The sequence below is a fragment of the Haematobia irritans genome, chromosome 4 (assembly GCF_050003625.1).
Source record: "Haematobia irritans isolate KBUSLIRL chromosome 4, ASM5000362v1, whole genome shotgun sequence".
Taxonomy (NCBI): domain Eukaryota; kingdom Metazoa; phylum Arthropoda; class Insecta; order Diptera; family Muscidae; genus Haematobia; species Haematobia irritans.
This window is the reverse complement of record NC_134400.1, coordinates 131234257-131255589: the sequence shown is the minus strand read 5'-3', so window position 1 is coordinate 131255589 and position 21333 is coordinate 131234257. Positions and strand designations below refer to the sequence as shown.

General features: G+C 30.9%; 1 protein-coding gene across 1 annotated transcript in view; it reads left to right on the top strand.

Annotated features, from left to right (window-relative positions):
* LOC142235767 (uncharacterized) overlaps nucleotides 1–21333 on the top strand; it is a 79435-nt gene that overhangs the window by 57844 nt on the left and 258 nt on the right. The gene's annotated exons all lie outside the window — the stretch shown is intronic.

Here is a 21333-nt window from a genome sequence, read left to right as displayed (position 1 = left end):
GTGTATACGACAGTAAGTTCGGCCAGGCCGAATCTTATGTACCCTCCACCATGGATTGCGTAGAAACTTCTACTAACACTTGCAAGGTATCTGAAAACTTCTTAACACCGTCTTCTACATTGTAAGTTATAGAAATAAAATTTTAAAAAAATTTTGTATAGAAATAAAATTTTTCCAAAATTTCTATAGAAACAAAATTTTGACAAAATTTTTCTATAGAAATAAATCGGTTTATATGGGGGCTAAATGCTGTTGACATTTCTGAGGTTTCAAAGCTTTCATTGAGCTTAACATGGAATCGGGCAGCACTCAGTGATAAGAGAGAAGTTCACCAATGTGGTATCACAATGGACTGAATAGTCTAAGTGAGCCGGGCTGCCACCTTACCTAACCTAACCTAACCTATGGGGGCTATACATACTTATGGACCGATGTGGACTCATTTTTGCATAGCTATTAGGGACCGTATACTAATATGTCCCAAATTCCAACCAAATTCCAACCGGATCGGATGAATTTTGCCCCTCCAAGAGGTTCCGGAGTTTAAATCTGGGGATCGGTTTATATGGGGCTATACATAATTATGGACCGATATGGACCAATTTTTGCATGGTTATCGGATGAAATGTGCTTCTCTAAGAGGCTCCGATAGCCAAATCTGGGGGTCGGCTTATATCATCCGACCTACATTGATGTTGGTGTTATTGGTGTAGGTGTAGCGTGTTTTCAAAACAAATTTGTTGTGCCATCCAATTCATTTGCCAACAAAATTATTCGGTTCCATCTACTACCAGAATATAACTGGCAAAATTTATCACAGCAACCAACTGTTGCCTTGCACAACAGCATATCTAATTGTTTGGATAACTAAGATTTGGGCACATTAACAGTCTAATTGGCAATCCCAACCAAAAAGATATCATTCGTTTCTTGAAACAACTAATTGATATTTTCGGACAACCAATGCTTGAGAATTACAGAACCATTTGTTGAATTCATTTTAGTCTTTATTTAATTTTAATACATATTAATATTTATATTGACTATTGAGCTAATATATCATCGTCATCTGTAGAACCTTTTATGAACTGCAAAAGAAACTCCATGATATAGCAAGAGTTGCGAAATCTACATAATTTTAAGGTCCAACGAGGTCAAAATATTTTTTTTAAATTCTGAAAGAAAAACAGACATAATATAAAACAAGTAAGGAAAGTCTAAAGTCGGGCGGGGCCGACTATATTATACCCTGCACCACTTTGTAGATCTAAATTTTTGATACCATATCACATCCGTCAAATGTGTTGGGTGCTATAGAAAGGTTTGACCCAAATACATACATTTAAATATCACTCGATTTGGACAGAATTTGATAGACTTTTACAAAATCTATAGACTCAAAATTAAGTCGGCTAATGGACTAGGGTGGAACACAATATTAGTAAAAAATATGGGAAACATTTAAATCTGAAGCAATTTTAAGGAAACTTCGCAAAAGTTTATTTATGATTTATCGCTCGCTATATATGTATTAGAAGTTTAAGAATATTAGAGTCATTTTTTTCAACTTTTCGACTAAGCAGTGGCGATTTTACAAGGAAAATGTTGGTATTTTGACCATTTTTCTCGAAATCAGAAAAACATATATATGGGAGCTATATCTAAATCTGAACCGATTTCAACCTAATTTGGCACGCATAGCAACAATGCTAATTCTACTCCCTGTGCAAAATTTCAACTAAATCGGAGTTAAAACTTGGCCTCTGTGGTCATATGAGTGTAAATCGGGCGAAAGCTATATATGGGAGATATATCCAAATATGAACCGATTTCAACCAAATTTGGCACGCATAGTTACAATGCTAATCCTACTCCCTATGCAAAATTTCAATTAAATCGGAGTAAAAGATTGGCCACTGTGGTCATATGAAAGCTATATATGGGAGCTATATCTAAATCTGAATCGGAGCAAAAAATTGGCCTCTGTAGTCATATGAATGTAAATCGGGCGAAAACTATATATGGGAGCTATATCTAAATCTGAACCGATGTCAACCAAATTTGGCACACATAGCTACAATGCTAATTCTACTCCCTGTGCAAAATTTCAACTAAATCGGAGCAAAAAATTGGCTTCTGCGGGCAAATGAGTGTAAATCGGGCGAAAGCTATATATGGGAGCTATATCTAAATCTGAACCGATTTTGCTGATATTTTGCAAGTTTTTCGAGACTCATAAAATATTCGGATGTACGGAATTTGAGGAAGATCGGTTGATATACACGCCAATTATGACCAGATCGGTGAAAAATATATATGGAGCTATATCTAAATCTGAACCGATTTTTTCCAAAATCAATAGAGATCGTCTTTGAGCCGAGACAGGACACTATACCATATTTTAGGACAATCGGACTAAAACTGCGAGCTGTACTTTGCACACAAAAATACATCAACACACAGACAGACAGACGGACGGACAGACAGTCGGACGGACGGACAGACAGACAGACGGACGGACATCGCTAAATCGACTCAGAATTTAATTCTAAGCCGATCCGTATACTAAAAGGTTGGTCTATGATTACTCCTTCTTGGCGTTACATACAAATGCACAAACTTATTATACCCTGTACCACAGTAGTGGTGAAGGGTATAAAAAAATTGTCCATAAACACTTATTTGTTAGCTGATCTTACTCAAAGATGCCAAAATCTAATTATACCCTCCACCATAAGATGGGGGGTATATTAACTTTGTCATTCCGTTTGTAACAAATCGAAATATTGCCCATAAAGTATATATATTCTGGATCGTAGTCTATCTAAGCATGTCCGTCCGTCCGTCTGTTGAAATCACGCTAACTTCCGAACGAAACAAGCTATCGACTTGAACCTTGGCACAAGTAGTTGTTATTAATGTAGGTCGGATGGTATTGCAAATGGGCCATATCGGATCACTTTTACGTATAGCCCCATATAAACGGACACCCAAATTTCGCTTGCGGAGAAGCATATTTCATCCGATCTGGCTGAAATTTGGTACATGGTGTTGGTATACGGTCTCTAACAACCATGCAAAAATTGGTCCACATCGGTTCATAACTATATATATCCCCCATATAAACCGATCCTCAGATTTGGCTTGGCCCAGATTTCATCCGACCTGGCTGAAATTTGGTACATGGTGTTGGTATATGATCTTTAACAATCATGCAAAAATTGGTCCACATCGGTCCATAATTATGTATAGCCCCCATATAAACCGATCCCCAGATTTGGCTTGTGGAGCCTCAAAGAGAAGCAGATTTCATCTGATCCGGTTGAAATTTGATACTTGATGTTGGTATATGGTCTCTTACAAGCATGCAAATATTGGTCCATAATTATATATAACCCCCATATAAACCGATCCCCAGATTTGGCTTGCGGAGCCTCTAAGAGCCAAAAATAATCTACCAAAATTTTATTGCCATAGAAAATTTTTTCAAAATTGTATATTTCTATAGAATATTTTGTCGTAATTTTACTTCTTTAGAAAATTTTGTTAAAGATTTATTTCTATAAAAAATTTTGTCAAAATTTTATTTCTATAAAAAAATTTTTTAGAATTTTATTTCTGTAGAAAATTTCGTCAATATTTTATTTCTATAGAAAATTTATGAAGCACTTCTTAGTTAGAGAGGATTTTTTTGCAAAATCTTCCAAAACATCAAGAATTCTACCAATCTACCAAACAGTAAAAAATCTGTCATTTTTGGTAGAATCGTGTTCATAACTGTATATAGGCCCCATATAAAGCGACCCCCATATTTCAATTCTGGATTTATAATTACCGCACAAGTGTTCATATCGGTTCGCAATTATTTCTTCCCTATATTTACCGGTCAAGAACTCAATATATATGTATTTATTTGGCCTTTGTTTTGCTTAATATATATCCCACATGGACTAACTCACAATTTAAAAGATGATGTTAAGAAGTTTTAAGATGTATTCACTCAAAAAAAAAAAAAAAGTGAACCCTATATTTCACTAAAGCCGATGTAACTCTCTTTTAGTTCATGGAATTATTACTTTTTAAGAAAGATTCCATGACTTTAATATATTGTTTTGCGTACATTAGTTAAATTAACTAAAACAGAGGAAAAAATTATACACAAATAAAGATTAACTAAATTCGTGTCTCCCACAAAATAGTTCAGAATTTCTTAAAATTTGTAAATTTTACCAATAATGCGCCTATCTTGAACTTCGTATGTCACTATAGACATTCTTGCAATTTTGAACTCCAATTTTTTCATTCAAACAACAAAATTTTCTTTAACAAGTGAAAAAATTAATTACGTCTAATAAATTTTCTTGAATTTGTCGAAAAATATTTACTTATTTTTGTGATGTCGGCGTGATGTCAACGTTTGTAATACTGTTTAGTTAAAATTTTCTAAAAATAATCGAAATTTTCTAAAATTAACCAAAATGTTTCTTCCTGGTGGGTTCACAGGTTTTCAGTGTTGCCATCGGCCGCAAACCAAGTAATTCAATTGTGTATGACCGTCTTTAGTAGAAGTTTCTACACAATCCATGATGGAGGGTACATAAGATTCGGCCTGGCCGAAGTTACGGCCGTATATACTTGTTTTCTATTGTACTTACTATTCCTGCAAATAACCGTCCAAATTTGATCAGATTTAAGATATAGCTCCCATATATATGTATTGCCCTATTTTCCAAAATTTGGCCACAATAGCCTCATTTATTGACCGATCTTAATCAATGTTGGCAGAATGTATCTTCTGTAGAACTAACTATACTTGCAGACAATCTTCGAAATCGGTTCAGATATAGCTCCCATATATATAAATCGGTCGATCTTCCTAAACTTTGACACGATTTTTCAAAATTTTCTATGAAAATAAACTTTTTACAAAATTTCTATAGAAATAAAATTTTGTCACAAATTTTCTATAGAAATAAAATATTGACAAAATCTTCTATAGAAATAAAATTTTGACAAAAATTTCTATAGGAATAAAGTTTTGACAAAATTTTCTATAGAAATAACATTTTGACAAAAATTTTAACAAAATTATCCATAGAAATAAAAATTTTGACGAAATTTTCTAAAGAAATAACATTTTGACAAAATTTTCTACAGAAATAACATTTTGACAAAATTTTCTATAGAAATAACATTTTGACAAAATTTTGCTACAGAAATAAAATTTTGACATAATTTTCTGTGAAAATAAATTTGACAAAATTTTTTATAGAAATAAAATTTTGACAAAATTTTCTATAGCAATAAAATTCTGACAAAATTTTCTAATGAAATAAAATTTTGACATAATTTTCTGTGAAAATAAATTTTCTATAAAAAAAAATTACAAAATTTTCTGTAGAAATAAAATTTTGACACAACTTTCTAAAGAACTTATATTTTGACAAAATTTTCTATAGAAATAAAATTTTGGAAACATTTCCTATAAAACTAAAATTTTGATATAATTTTCTATAGAAATAAAATATTGACAAAATTTTCTACAGAAATAAAATTTTGATAAAAAATTTCTATAGAAATAAAATTTTGACAAAATTTTCCATAGAAATAAATTTTTGACAAAATTTTCTACAGAAAAAAAAATTGATACAATTTTTTATAGAAATAAAATTTGACAAAATTTTCTATAGAAATAAAATTTTGACATAATATTCCACAGAAATAAATTTTTCTATAAAAAAAATCAGAAATAAAATTTTGACAAAATAAATAAAATTTCTAGAGAAAAAAATTAACAAAATTTTCTGTAGAAATAAAAATTTGACACAACTTTTTAGAGAACTTACATTTTGACAAAAATTTCTATAGAAATAAAATTTTGACAAAATTTTCCATAGAAATAAATTTTTGACAAAATTTCCTATAGAAATAAAATTTTGACAAAATGTTCTATAGAAATTAAAGTTTGACAAAATTTCCTATAGAAATAAAACTTTGACAAAATTTTCTATAGAAATAAAATTTTGACAAAATTTTGTATAGAAATAACATTTCCGTACTAGTTATAAAAATTTCGAAATAAGTTTTGTTTTTATGGTTGAAAGATTTTTGGTAAAATTTTTTTCTTTCAAACCTATTTTAACGATACGCCCCAAATGATTATGTTTACTTATTATGTATGGTATAGGGTATAATATAGTCGGCCCCACCCGACTAAAGTAGAAACTCACTTGTTTTTAAATAACTAGATACGACCGTAAACATGTTTATCTATTTCAGAAATGTTCTTGAAATTATTTGCATACTTTGGGGCGCTGAAACGTAGTCTCGATATCTTCACAATTCCCATTGTAGAAATCTCCTATTGGGCATCTATCCCCACATCCCATAAATGATTTTACACAAAACTCATCTCATATGTCTTTGTCTCAATTTAGTTCTCACGCAGCAGAGAATCGGGAAAACTTTGCACCATAGAAAATCACCATGGAAAACGTGGCGGAGTTTGGTGGCATACTTTGCTTTGTTTCTTGCACCACTTTAATTGTGTGAAAATTTGTCACCACAGCACCAGCATTCACATTTACATCAGCGTCAACATCGGCATCACTCTATCACCATCATCCATTCACAAATGACAATAAAATTATATCTCTGGTGTTGTTACAACATTAGTAACAACCACATTTTCTCCATTTGAAAAGTTTTTGTTTTCATTTTTTTTCTCCCCTTTATAGTGGTTAATGATAACAAAACAGAGCAAAAAATAAAAATAAAAAAATATGAAATCGAATGATAGAAAAAACACCATGTGCTATTCTCTATTGTATTTAGTGCAGCGGTGGTTTTGTATTCCAAGTTATAATTAACATCCTCTCGAACTGGTTGTAATGAGGAAATGTCTGTGAAAAATTTGTCCCTTATGCTTTTATCTGGTTGCACTAGGCGAATGAGAACATTGCACTGAATGAGATTATTATCAGTATGAGTTTTAGACAGCCACAAGAAGTAAATGAAAGATTGACCTCGCCAAAGCATGTGAACCCGAGATTAGGTTAAATACGGTATGGTGGCGAATTTGTCTCTTATCAATGGGTTATGACCTATATTAAGTGCTATATGCTAAGCTCAATGACAAAATGCTTAATGACAAAATTTTCTATAGAAATAAAATGTTGACAAAAATTTCTATAGAAATAAAATGTTGACAAAATTTTCTATAGGAATAAAATTTTAACACATTTTTCTATAGAAATAAAATTTTGCCAAAATTTTCTATAGAAATAAAATTTTGCCAAAATTTTCTATAGAAATAAAATTTTGCCAAAATTTTCTATAGAAATAAAATTTTGCCAAAATTTTCTATAGAAATAAAATTTTGGCAAAATTTTCTATTGAAATAAAATTTTGGCAAAATTCGCTATAGAAATAAAATTTGGGCAAATTTTTCTTTAGAAATAAAATTTTAACAAAATTTTCTATAGAAACAAAATTTTGACAAAATGTTCTATATTAATACAATTTTGACAACTATTTCTAAAGAAATAAATTGAAATAAATATTTCTGTAGTAATACAATTTTGACAACTATTTCTATAGAAATAAAGCATTAACAACATTTTCTAAAGAAATAAAATTTTGACCAAATTTTCTATCGAAATAAAATTTTGAAAAAATTTACTATGGGAATCAAATTTTGACAAAATTTGCTATAGAAATAAAATTTTGACAAAATTTTCTATAGAAATAAATTGAAATAAAATTTTTTGTAGTAATATAATTTTGACAACTATTTCTATAGAAATAAAATACTAAAAAAATTTTCTAAAGAAATAAAATTTTGACTAAATTTTCTATCGAAATAAAATTTTGACAAAATTTTCTATGGAAATCAAATTTTGACAAAATTTTCTATGGAAATAAATTTCTTACAAAATTTTCTATAGAAATAAAATTTTGACAAAATTTTCTATAGAAATACAATTTTGACAAAAATTTCTATAGAAATAAAATTTTGACAAAATTTTCTACAGAAATAAAATTTTGACAAAATTTTCTATAGGAATACAATTTTAACAAATTTTTCTATAGAAATAAATTGAAATAAAATTTTATGTAGTAATACAATTTTGACAACTATTTCTATAGAAATAAAATATTAACAAAATTTTCTAAAGAAATAGAATTTTGACAAAATTTTCTATGGAAATCAAATTTTGACAAAATTTTCTAAGGAAATAAAATTTTGACAAAATTTGCTATAGAAATAAAATTTTGAAAAAAATTTCTATAGAAATAAATTTTTTACAAAAATTTCTATAGAAATAAAATTTTTACAAAATTTTCTATAGAAATAAAATTTTGACAAAAATTTCTATAGAAATACAATTTTGACAAAAATTTCTATAGAAATAAAATTTTGACAAAATTTTCTACAGAAATAAAATTTTGACAAAATTTTCTATAGGAATACAATTTTAACAAATTTTTCTATAGAAATAAATTGAAATAAAATTTTATGTAGTAATACAATTTTGACAACTATTTCTATACAATTTTGACAAAAATTTCTATAGAAATAAAATTTTGAAAAAATTTTCTACAGAAATAAAATTTTGACAAAATTTTCTATAGGAATACAATTTTAACAAATTTTTCTATAGAAATAAATTGAAATAAAATTTTATGTAGTAATACAATTTTGACAACTATTTCTATAGAAATAAAATATTAACAAAATTTTCTAAAGAAATAGAATTTTGACAAAATTTTCTATGGAAATCAAATTTTGACAAAATTTTCTAAGGAAATAAAATTTTGACAAAATTTGCTATAGAAATAAAATTTTGAAAAAAAATTCTATAGAAATAAATTTTTTACAAAAATTTCTATAGAAATAAAATTTTTACAAAATTTTCTATAGAAATAAAATTTTGACAAATTTTCTATAGAAATAAAATTTTGTTTTGTTATTGTTGGTTTTTGTTCTTTAATCATTGTTGTTGTTTTTTTTATTTCAGTTTAAAACCATACATTGACTAAACTACAAGTGTAGCTTAACCAACAGAGGAAAATAATGTTTGTCAAATTTATTTGGGCAAAGCCCTGTAGACTGCAAGATGGTTGGATGGACGCACGTTTCGGAATTACCACATTTCTCATCAGAATGTTTGTCAAATTTATTTGGGCAAAGCCCTATGGACTGCAAGATGGTTGGATGGACGCACGTTTCGGAATTACCACATTCCTCATTAGCATCCTCTACTTGCAGCAAAACTATCAACCAATTATCAGAATAAATTCAGGCAGTTCATTAAACCCAACAATAAACCACACTTGAACCTTCCGAAAAAAGGTTTACATTTCCTATAAAACTACAATTTTGATATAATTTTCTATAGAAATAAAATATTGAGAACATTTTCTATAGAAATAAAATTTTGACAAAATTTTCTATAGAAATAAAATTTTGACAAAATTTTCTATAGAAATAAAATTTTGACAAAATTTTCTATAGAAATAAAATTTTGACAAAATTTTCTATAGAAATAAAATGATGACAAAATTTTCTAGAGAAATTAAATTTTCTATAGAAATAAAATTTTATTCGTGTTTTTTTTTATATTGTTGGTTTGTACTGTAATCATATTTGTTCTGCTACAAGTAGAGGATGCTGATGAACCAACCATCTTGCAGTCTATAGGGCTTTGCCCAAATAAATTTGACAAACATTCTTTTCCTCTGTTGGTTAAGCTACACTTGTAGTATAGTCAATGTATGGTTTTAAGCTGAAATCAAAAAAAAAAAAAAAAAACAACAATGAAATAAAATTTCGACAAAATTTTTTATAGAAATAAAATTTTGACAAAATTTTCTATAGAAATAAAATTTTGGCAAAATTTGCTATAGAAATAAAAATTTGACAACTATTTCTATAGAAATAAAATTTTAACAAAATTTTCTAACGAAATACAATTTTGGCAAAATTTTCTATCGAAATAAAATTTTTATAAAATTTTCTATAGAAATAAAATTTTGCAAAATTTTCTATAGAAATAAATTGAAATAAAATTTTCTGTACACAGAAAAAAATATCACCAAAATATTTCCAATTAAAAAGTTAATTGAAGTTGAAAATTTTTTCAATTAATAAATTAATTGATACAATTAACTTTTTAATCATGATAGACACATTAAGTTAATTAAGTCAATGATTGAAATTTTTAAAATGTTTAATTAAAAAATTAATTGATACAATTAACTTTTTAATCAAATTCGGAAGACTAATTCAGTTAAAAAAGTGCTGATGTTTTTTTACTTTTTTAATTAAAAATGTATATCAAACAATCATTTGTTAATCCAAATAAAAACTCTAAGCCAATCTAACTAAGTAATTAAAAATAGTTACCTTTTTAAAAATAGTTACCTTAATAAATTAATTGCGTTTTGCAATCAACATCAATTAAATTTTTAATTGAATCAATTAAAAAATTAATTGAATTTTGCTGAAAAAATCAATTAATTTTTTAATCAAGAATTTTTTCTATGTCCAATTAAAACTGTGATTGATACTATCATTTTCGTGATTGAAGACATTTCAATTAAAAAATTAATTGGATCAATTAATTTGGTGATTGAATCAGAGAAAAAATTTTTTGTGTGTAGTAATACCATTTTGACAACTATTTCTATAGAAATAAATATTAACAAAATTTTCTAAAGAAATAAAATTTTGACAAAATTTTCTATGGAAATCAAGTTTTGACAAAATTTGCTATAGAAATAAAATTTTGACAAAATTTTCTATAGAAATAAAATTTTGACAAAATTTTCTATAGAAATAAAATTTTCACAAAAATTTTTATAGAAATAAAATTTTGACAAAATTTTCTAAAGAGATAAAATTTTGACAAAAATTTCTATAGAAATAAAATTTTGACAACATTTTCTATAGCAATTAAATTTTGACAAAATTTTCTACAAAAATAAATTATTGACAAAATTTTCTATAGAAATAAAATTTTGACAAAATTATTTGTAGAAATAAAATTTTGAGAAAATTTTCTATAGAAATATTTTTTTTTTGCTTGACTTTGGCAAAGGAAAAGAGATATGCTTGTAAATTTTTCTAGGCAAAGCCGACTATCAAAAAACTTTTTATACCCTGCGCCACACTGTGGAACATGGTCTTATAAGTTAGTGCATATGTTTGCAACACCCAGAAGGAGACGAGATAGACACATGGTGTCTTTGGCAAAAATGCTCAGGGTGGGCTCCTGAGTCGATATAGCGATGTCCGTCTGTCCGTGAACAAATTTTTGTAATCAAAGTATAGGTCGCAGTTACCCTAGTTGGCTTAAAATTTTGCACAAGAAGAACAATTAGTACTATAGTCAAGTGTGCCAAATTTCATTGAAATCGGTGCAGATTTAGATATAGCTACCGTATATATCTTTCGCCCGATATGCACTAATACGGTCCCAGAAGCCAGAGTTTTACCCCAATTAGGTTGAAATTTTGCACAGGGAGTAGAATTAGCAGTGTAGTCAAGTGTGCAAAATTTTATTAAAATCGGTTCGGATTTAGATATAGTTCCCATATATATCGTTCGCCCGATTTACACTCATATGACCACAGAGGCCAATCTTTAGCTCCGATTTAGTTGAAATTTTGCACTGGGACTAGAATTAGCATTGTAGCTATGCGTGCCAAATTTGGTTGAAATCGGTTCAGATTTAGATATATCTCCCATATATAGCTTTCGCCCGATTTACACTCATATGACCACAGAGGCCATTTTTTTGCTCCGATTTAGTTGAAATTTTGCACAGGGAGTAGAATTAGCATTGTGGATATGCGTGCCAAATTTGGTTGAAATCGGTTCAGATTTAGATATATCTCCCATATATAGCTTTCGCCCGATTTACACTCATATGACCACAGAGGCAAATTTTTAACTCCGATTTAGTTTAAATTTTGCACAGGGAGTAGAATTAGCATTGTGGATATGCGTGCAAAATTTAATTGAAATCGGTTCAGATTTAGATATAGCTCCCATATATAGCTTTCGCCCGATTTACACTCATATGACCACAGAGGCCAATTTTTGCTCCGATTTAGTTGAAATTTTGCACAGGGAGCATTAGCATTGTAGCTATGCGTGCCAAATTTGGTTGAAATCGGTTCAGATTTAGATATAGCTCCCACATATATGTTTTTCTGATTTCGACAAAAATGGTCAAAATAACAACAGTTTTCTTGTAAAATCGCCACTGCTTAGTCGAAAATTTTTAAAAATGACTCTAATTTTCCTAAACTTCTAATACTATATATGTAGAGCGATAAATCATAAATAAACTTTTTCAAAGTTTCCTTCAAATTGCTTCCGATTTAAACGTTTCCCATATTTATACCCTTCACCAATACTGTGGTACAGGGTATAATAAGTTTGTGCAATTGTATGTAACGCCAAGAAGGAAATGTCTGAGACCCATCGTTTAGTATACCGATCGTCTTAGAATTACATTCTGAGTCGATTTAGCGATGTCCGTCTGTCTGTCTGTGTGTCTGTCTGTCTGTCCGTCTGTCCGTCTGTCTGTCTGTCCGTCTGTCTATCTGTTCATGTATTTTTGTGCGCAAAGTACAGGTCGCAGTTTAAGTCCGATCGTCCTCAAATTTGGCATAGCGTCGTTTTTTGGGACAAAGACAATCGCTATTGATTTTGGAGAAAATCGGTTCAGATTTAGATATAACTGCCACATATATTTATCCCCGATCTGGTCATAATTGGCGTGTTTATCAACCGATGTTCTTCACATTCAGTATAACCGAATATTTTATGAGTCTCGAAAAAGTTGCAAAATATCAGCCAAATCGGTTCAGATTTAGATATAGCTCCCATATATATCTTTCGTCCGATTTAGACTTATATGACCACAGAGGCCAAAGTTTACTACCGATTTTCGTGAAATTTTGCATAAAGAGTAGAATTGACATTCTACCAATGCTTGGTAAATTTGATTGAAATCGGTTCAGATTTAGATATAGCTCCCATATATATCTTTTGTCCGATTTAGACTCATATGACCACCAGAGATGGCCTGTATCAAACTTTTTTTAGGTTTGCGACTGTCGCAAAGTTGTAAACGTCGTAAACATCACATACGTGTCGTAAATGTAGAAAAAGTAACAAAAGTCGCAAACTCAAAATACTTTAGTCGCGTCAGCTAGGCAGCAAATTCGATGATATCCAAGACGATGGTATGTGCGAAGAGAAGGTTTTAGTCCCCACATTTTCCAGGGTAACCGTGGATTTCTTTCTTAGCTTTCTTAGCTTTAACCCGTATTCTCCCGAGTTATAAAATAATCATCCGATTATAATAATGTTTGATTCATAGCATGTATAGGCTACCTTTAGTATATATATGGAAAAAAATTGTCATATCGGGTTCAGGTTTCCGGAAAATGGGCGTCGTCATATGATAATAAGTGGAAAAACTTTCACAAATTTCGAAAAAAGCGAATGCCGTCAATCTAAATTAAAATATGTTCAGGATTTCTTCTATTCAAAATTAGGTTTTCTACAGTAGGTTTACGACCTTTGCGACATACACGGATGAAAAAGACTGTTTTTCATATGTTTGGCTATAAACATTATATGTTTGGAACACAAATTTTTAAACACAATATTTTTGAGTGCAAGCATATAATGTTCATAAACTAGCATAACATGTGTGGGACATATATGTTAATATGTTAGAACATGTTATGTTTGGGACATAAAATGTTTGTAAATATAATATGCTTGGATGCAAACATATATTAATTTAGAAATAGCCTATAAACATATATGTGTTTAGTAGCTTGGAGCGCTATTTAACAGGGAGCGATAATGAATTAAGTTGGTGGTTGTTGCTTGTTATTACAAAATTAACATTTTATTTTTCCTTGGGCAATTGATCAGCTACTTCTTTCATCCTTACAAACTGTGTGGTCCGCTGTTCGAATCCACGTCCGGCAAAAGGTAAAATTAAAATAAAAAAATCATAAAATTGAATAATTTCTTCTACAATGTTTGTATTACAGAAAACGGTGCTAAGAACTAAAAAATAACGTGGAAGTGAGAAAGATGTCGGGGAATATATAATTGGGCAGAAACAAAATTTTGAGCATTCAGGTCGAAAACCTATGTTGTTAGCACCTATATTACCTGTTTATTTTCATAATTCATTATGATTGTAAATATATAAATAAATAAATAAAATTTTGAGCACAATATTGTTTGGGAGAATTTTTTTTAAGCATATAATATTTGTGGGTGCAAAATGCTTCCAAACATATTATATGGTCACATAATAACATATTGTTGTTTGGAAGACAACATTATTGAATTTGGATGCAAAATGTTTGGAACTTAGACTACCCAAACATATATTGTTTAGACCAATATGCTTCCAAACATATTATATATTGGTAGAGATCAAACATATAAATGTTTGGGCAATACCCAAAAATGTATATGCTTGAAGCAAAATATGTTTGGGAGTATATGTTACAGAAGCGATTTTTTGTGAGGGTGTACGTATTATACCGTCGCAAATGTATGTCGCAAAAGTCACAGTTTGTGACAGGCCAACCCTGATGACAGAGGCCACAGTTTACTACCGATTTACGTGAAATTTTGCATAAAGAGTAGAATTGGCATTCTACCTATGCTTGGTAAATTTGATTGAAATCGATTCAGATTTAGATGTAGCTCCCATATATATATATATATATATATATATATATATATATATATATATATATATATATATATATATATATATATATATATATATATATATATATATATATATATATATATATATATATATATATATATATATATATATATATATATATATATATATATATATATATATATATATATATATATATATCTTTCTTCCGATTTGCTCTTATATGGCCTCAAAAGCCAGAGTTTTGCCGTGATTTAGTTCAAATTTTGCACAAGGAGTACGTTTAACAGTATCGGTAAGATTTTGATATATCTCCCATATATATTTTTCGTCCGATTTGAACTTATATGGCCTCAAAAGCCAGAGTTTTGCTGTGATTTGGTTCAAATTTTGCACAAGGAGTACGTTTAATAGTATCGGTAAGTCTACCAAATTTGGTTGAAATCGGTTCAGATTTAGATATAGCTCCCATATATATCTTTCGCCCGATTTGGACTTACATGGCTTCAAAAGCCATGACTTGCTTCAACGCTTGCAAAGGAGTACGTTGAACAATATCGGTAAGTGTGCCAAATTTGGTTGAAATCGGTTCAGATTTAGATATAGCTCCCATATATATCTTTCGCCCGATTTACACTTAAATGACCACGGGGGCCAGAGTTATACTCCCATTTATGTAAATTTTGCAGAGATAGCAGAATTATTATTCTAACTATGCATGTCAAATTTAGTCGAAATCGGTTCAGATTATATATAGCTCCCATATGTATGTACACCAGAGTTTGGAAAATATGGTAGACTATTTCATATTTTAGACCCATTTTCAATGGGATTTTCCTCCAATTGACTGCATAGTTTCCACGGAGAATATATTTAATATGATATTTACGTGTGTCAAGTTTGATCTAATTTGGTTCAGAATTAGATAAAGCCTCCATATATTCGTTTTTCCGGTTTATACAAATATGGCCAAATTCCCACACTTTGTGATGATTTCCCCATATCTTAGTCATATCCTATACACTGTAATGCCAGACTTTCCACAGAACGGTTTAGTTTTAAATAAGGCTCCAAGTCGCCTGACTTGACTAAATAATATATCACAACCAATACTTGACCATATATCTTGGCAAAATCTAACCAATAGCTTTGTAAAATCGCCACTGCTAAGTCTACATGTGACAAATGTGAAGCAATTCAGGGCAATACTCTGGCTTTTGAGGCCATATATGTCCAAATCGGACGAAAGATATATGGGAGCTACATCTCAGAATTTAATTCAAAGACGATCGGTATACTAAACGATGGGTCTCAGACGTTTCCTTTAATAGTATCGGTAAGTGTGCCAGATTTGGTTGAAATCGGTTCAGATTTAGAGTTTTTGCAAAAGTACAAAAAATTGTCTCCATTGGAAATGCAAACCTTTATATAGCTCCCAGCAAATTTGAAGTAGTTGAGATGGTAACACAAATTTTGTCTACATAGTGCACGCAGAGAAGGAATATGATCACCTCAAACATGTTTCAAGAGCAAAATGTTATTTTTGTAGGGTGACCATGTTACATGTTTGTCACTAAAATGTTATTTTCTCGTCAAATATAACCTGCTTGCCGAAATCAGATACATGATTTCCGAGAAAATAATATGGTTGCGAAAACCATGTTACATGGTCACCACCCAAAAATAACATTTTGCTCTTAAAACATGTTTGAGGTGATCATATTCCTTCTCTGGGTGTGGTGAAGGGTATAATATAGTCGGCTCCGCCCGACTTTAGACTTTACTTACTTGTTTTTTACTAAAATTATGTTCCACCCTAGTGCATTAGCCGACTTAAATTTTGAGTCTATAGATTTTGTAGAAGTCTATCAAATTCTGTCCAGATCGAGTGATATTTAAATGTATATATATAGCCCCTAACACATATGACGGATGTGATATGGTATCGAAAATTTAGATCTACAAAGTGGTGCAGGGTATAATATAGTCAGCTCCACCCGACTTTAGACTTTCCTTACTTGTTTCTGGAGGTTCAAGTGTAGTTCAATTTGGGTTTATTGAATTAACCGAATTTATTCTGATTGAGGGTTTTGCTGCAAGTAAAGGATGCTGAATAGAATGTGGTAATTCCGAAACAGCTGTCCATGGAACCGTCTTGCAGTCTATAGGGCTTTGCCAAAATAAATTTGACAAGCAATACATGGTTTTAAGCTGAAATCAAAACAACAATAATGAAATAAAATGTTTATAAAATTTTCTATAAAAATAAAATTTTGACAAAATTTTCTATAGAAATATAATTTTGACAAAATTCTCTATAGAAATAAAATTTTGACAAAATTCTCTATAGAAAAACAATTTTGACAAATTTTTGTCATAGGCGTTACCAGAAAAATTATAATGGCGACTAATGTACTTTAATATGCCGAATTAGACCGACTTCTCCTTGCATCATTATAATGCTCCGGCTGTCACTTCCCGGTTCGCATGATAAGACGTAATAGGACTACACCCTCACAAAAAATCGCTTCTGTAACATATACTCCCAAACATATTTTGCTTCAAGCATATACATTTTTGGGTATTGCCCAAACATTTATATGTTTGATCTCTACCAATATATAATATGTTTGAAAGCATATTGGTCTAAACAATATATGTTTGGGTAGTCTAAGTTCCAAACATTTTGTATTTTTGCATCCAAATTCAATAATGTTGTCTTCCAAAAAACAATATGTTATTATGTGACCATATAATAGGTTTGAAGCATTTTGCACCCAATAATATTATATCCTTAAAAAAAATTCTCCCAAACAATATTGTGCTCAAAATTTTATTTATTTATTTATATATTTACAATCTTAATGAATTATGAAAATAAACAGGTAATATAGGTGCTAACAACATAGGTTTTCGACCTGAATGCTCTAAATTTTTTTTCTGCCCAATTATATATTCCCCGACATCTTTCTAACTTCCACGAGATTTTTTAGTTCTTAGCACCTTTTTCTGTAATACAAACATTGTAGAAGAAATTATTCAATTGTATGATTTTTTTTTATTTTAATTTTACCTTTTGCCGGACGTGGATTCGAACAGCGGACCACACAGTTTGTATGGATCAAAGAAGTAGCTGATCATTTGCCCAAGGAAAAATAAAATGTTAATTTTGTAATAACAAGCAACAACCACCAACTTAATTCAGTATCGCTCCCTGTTAAATAGCGCTCCAAGCTACTAAACACATATATGTTTATAGGCTATTTCTAAATTAATATATGTTTGCATCCAAGCATATTATATTTACAAACATTTTATGTCCCAAACATAATATGTTCTAACATATTAACATATATGTCCCAAACATGTTATGCTAGTTTATGAACATTATATGCTTGCACTCAAAAATATTGTGTTTAAAAATTTGTGTTCCAAACATATAATGTTTATAGCCAAACATATGAAAAACAGTCTTTTTCATCCGTGTACGAACTCCTGCTTCATTTACTTTGAAATATCTTTTTGAAATTGTACTTTAAAATTCATTTATTCGTTTTGCTTAGATTACAGCTCACTCACATTAGGCTCAAAATCTACTAAAAGGGGATTTGAAATCCCTTTTTTAAAACATATCCAATAAATTTTTTTTTAATGATTCCAAATTCCTAAAATTTGGCTGTAAGGTGGTCTTGGTCCTACAAAATATTTTCTAAGACGAATCACTACCAGATACTTTAAGTAGTGGTTAAAATCTTTGGATCACATATGTTTCTTTAAGTTTCGGTAGAGTTTTTATAGATCATCATATAGTTAGCCCCGCTTTAATAACTTTTAAATTTATTTGTTTGGTAAAATTATTATATTATATTAAAGTATGCTCGCTATTTCTCATCGGTTTCATTGATGAAATATGGCACTCCGACATATTCCGTTAATTTGGATTTATCCCTTGTAGAAAGTTGACATTTTATGGTCACAATTTCAAAGAAAAAAATTATTTTCATTTTGGATCACAGGCGGCCAAATCAAAAAGTTGTCTCATTGTTACAGCTGTCAATTTTTTGACATTCTTATTAAAGATTAAAATTATTTGTGGCCATTGCCGAAAATCCATAATGAATGACAAAAATCGAATCAGTCCAGTTAAAAGTCTTATTAACGGATTTTGTGGGTTTTTTTGGAGTATAATTAAGTGCAAATGTGTTATTGGAGTTTTTAGGCTTTCAATCATTGTGGGTCCTCCACCAGCCCATTAAGATGGTGGATATGAAAAAGGTGTCACTCATAATGTAAGAAGATGATGGTCTCTAAAAGAAATGAAACTTGCCAATCATTATCAAAGGATTTTCAACAGTTTGCTAAACTTTCCATCCTTCTCGCTTCTTTTCGGATCAGAGCTAAGATTTTTGTGATTCTACAATGATGGTTGGGCCGTTGTTATGTGGTTATCTTGTTCTTTGATGGGGAGCTCATTAACGCTTAAAACATGGTGCTTGAAACTACTGCTACTGATTTTCGATGGTTGATATGGCAAGGGTACCGAGACCAAACGTCACATTGACTTGACCATGCCAATGAGATATTCAACTCACACTCCCCAAAAGCATAGTCAAGCGAATCGTTTCCTCCACATGACACCAAAAATGTTTCCAATCACCTCCAATTTTTTTTTGTGGTTGTTCTTGTCTTCTTCTGAATGTAAAATATCTCAAATACAGAACAACCGAAGAGAGATACTACAAAACATGATGGTAAACATTACTATCTCCTTTTGAAAAATCTATCAACGAGAGACAAACAGGGATATTTTCTATATGTGCTAAGGCTTACCTACAAATAGGGAAATTAGTGGTTACCATTTGTGATTCAAATGTATACCAGAAAAAAATGTATAAAATGTTTTTCTATAAGTAAATGGGAGTTCTCTAAATTGTGAGTTAGTCCATACGTGGTAAAGAGCCAGAATTGAAATATGGGGGTCACTTATATGGTGGCTATATACAATTATGAACTTGATATCGACCAATTTTTTGTGATTGGGGATCGATTTATATGAGGGCTATACATAACTACAGACCGATATGGACCTAGTTAGGCATGGGGCATGGTTGTTAACGGCCATATACTAGCACAATGTACCAAATTTCAACTGACTCGGATGAAATTTGCTGCTCCAAGAGGCTGCAAAACCAAATCTCGGGATCGGTTTATATGGGGGCTTTATATATAATTATGGACCGGTGTGGACCAATTTTTGCATGGTCATTAGAGACAATATACTAACACCATGTACCAAATTTCAGCCGGATCGGATGAAATGTGCTTCTCTTAGAGGTTCCGCAAGCCAAATCGGGGGATCGGTTTATATGGCGCCTATATATAATTATTGACCGATGTGGACCAATTTTTGCATAGTTGTTAGAGACCATATACTAACACCATCTACCAAATTTCAGTCGCATCGGATGAAATTTTCTTCTCTTAGATGCTCCGCAAGCCAAATCTGGGGATCGGTTTATATGGGGGCTATATATAATTATGGACCGATGTGGAAAAATTTTTGCATGGTTGTTACAGACCATATACTAACACCATGTACCAAATTTCAGCCGGATCGGATGAAATTTGCTTCTCTTAGAGGCTCCGAAAGCCAAATCGGGGGATCGGTTTATATGGCGGCTATATATAATTATGGACAACCCAAGTAATTTAATTGTGGATGATCGTCTTTAGTATGTTAGGTTAGGTGGCAGCCCGATGTATCAGGCTCACTTAGACTATTCAGTCCATTGTGATACCACATTGGTGAACTTCTCTCTTATCACTGAGTGCTGCTCGATTCCATGTTGAGCTCAATGACAAGGGACCTCCTTTTTATAGCCGAGTCCGAACGGCGTTCCACATTGCAGTGAAACCACTTAGAGAAGCTTTGAAACCCTCAGAAATGTCACCAGCATTACTGAGGTGGGATAATCCACCGCTGAAAAACTTTTTGGTGTTCGGTCGTAGCAGGAATCGAACCCACGACCTTGTGTAGGCAAGGCGGGCATGCTCACCATTGCACCACGGTGGCTCCCGTCTTGTGGCTCGTCGTCTTTAGTAGAAGTTTCTACGCAATCCATGGTGGAGGGTACATAAGATTCGGCCTCGCCGAGCTTACGACCGTATATACTTGTTTAGACAATGAAAATATTCGTGAATAGTACGAAAAATTTCATTGATGAGCAGAAACTTTGTTAATATAACGCATTTTTGTCTACGAGTGTATGAATATACCACCCTACTTTTGGGGCCTTTTCCTGTTTCTTGTTCCTTTGGAATTTTGGGGCTTATTTTCATATCGCCAAGACTGCGATCTTCGAGTAGATGTAAGCTTTCACATGGCCCGAATAAAACAACGCAACGGGCAAAATGATAAGATCTCTGTGGTATGGTGATCGCTGTAACGACGGGTTTTCCTAACTTTGGCTGGGGTGAGACTCTCGGAGGCCGGGGAACGTCACAGAAACAGACTGAATTAAGGAGAAGGCACGGTTATTACGGTTTTAAGGTAATAGGCTCTATTGTCGTGAGAAACTATTGTGTTACAGAA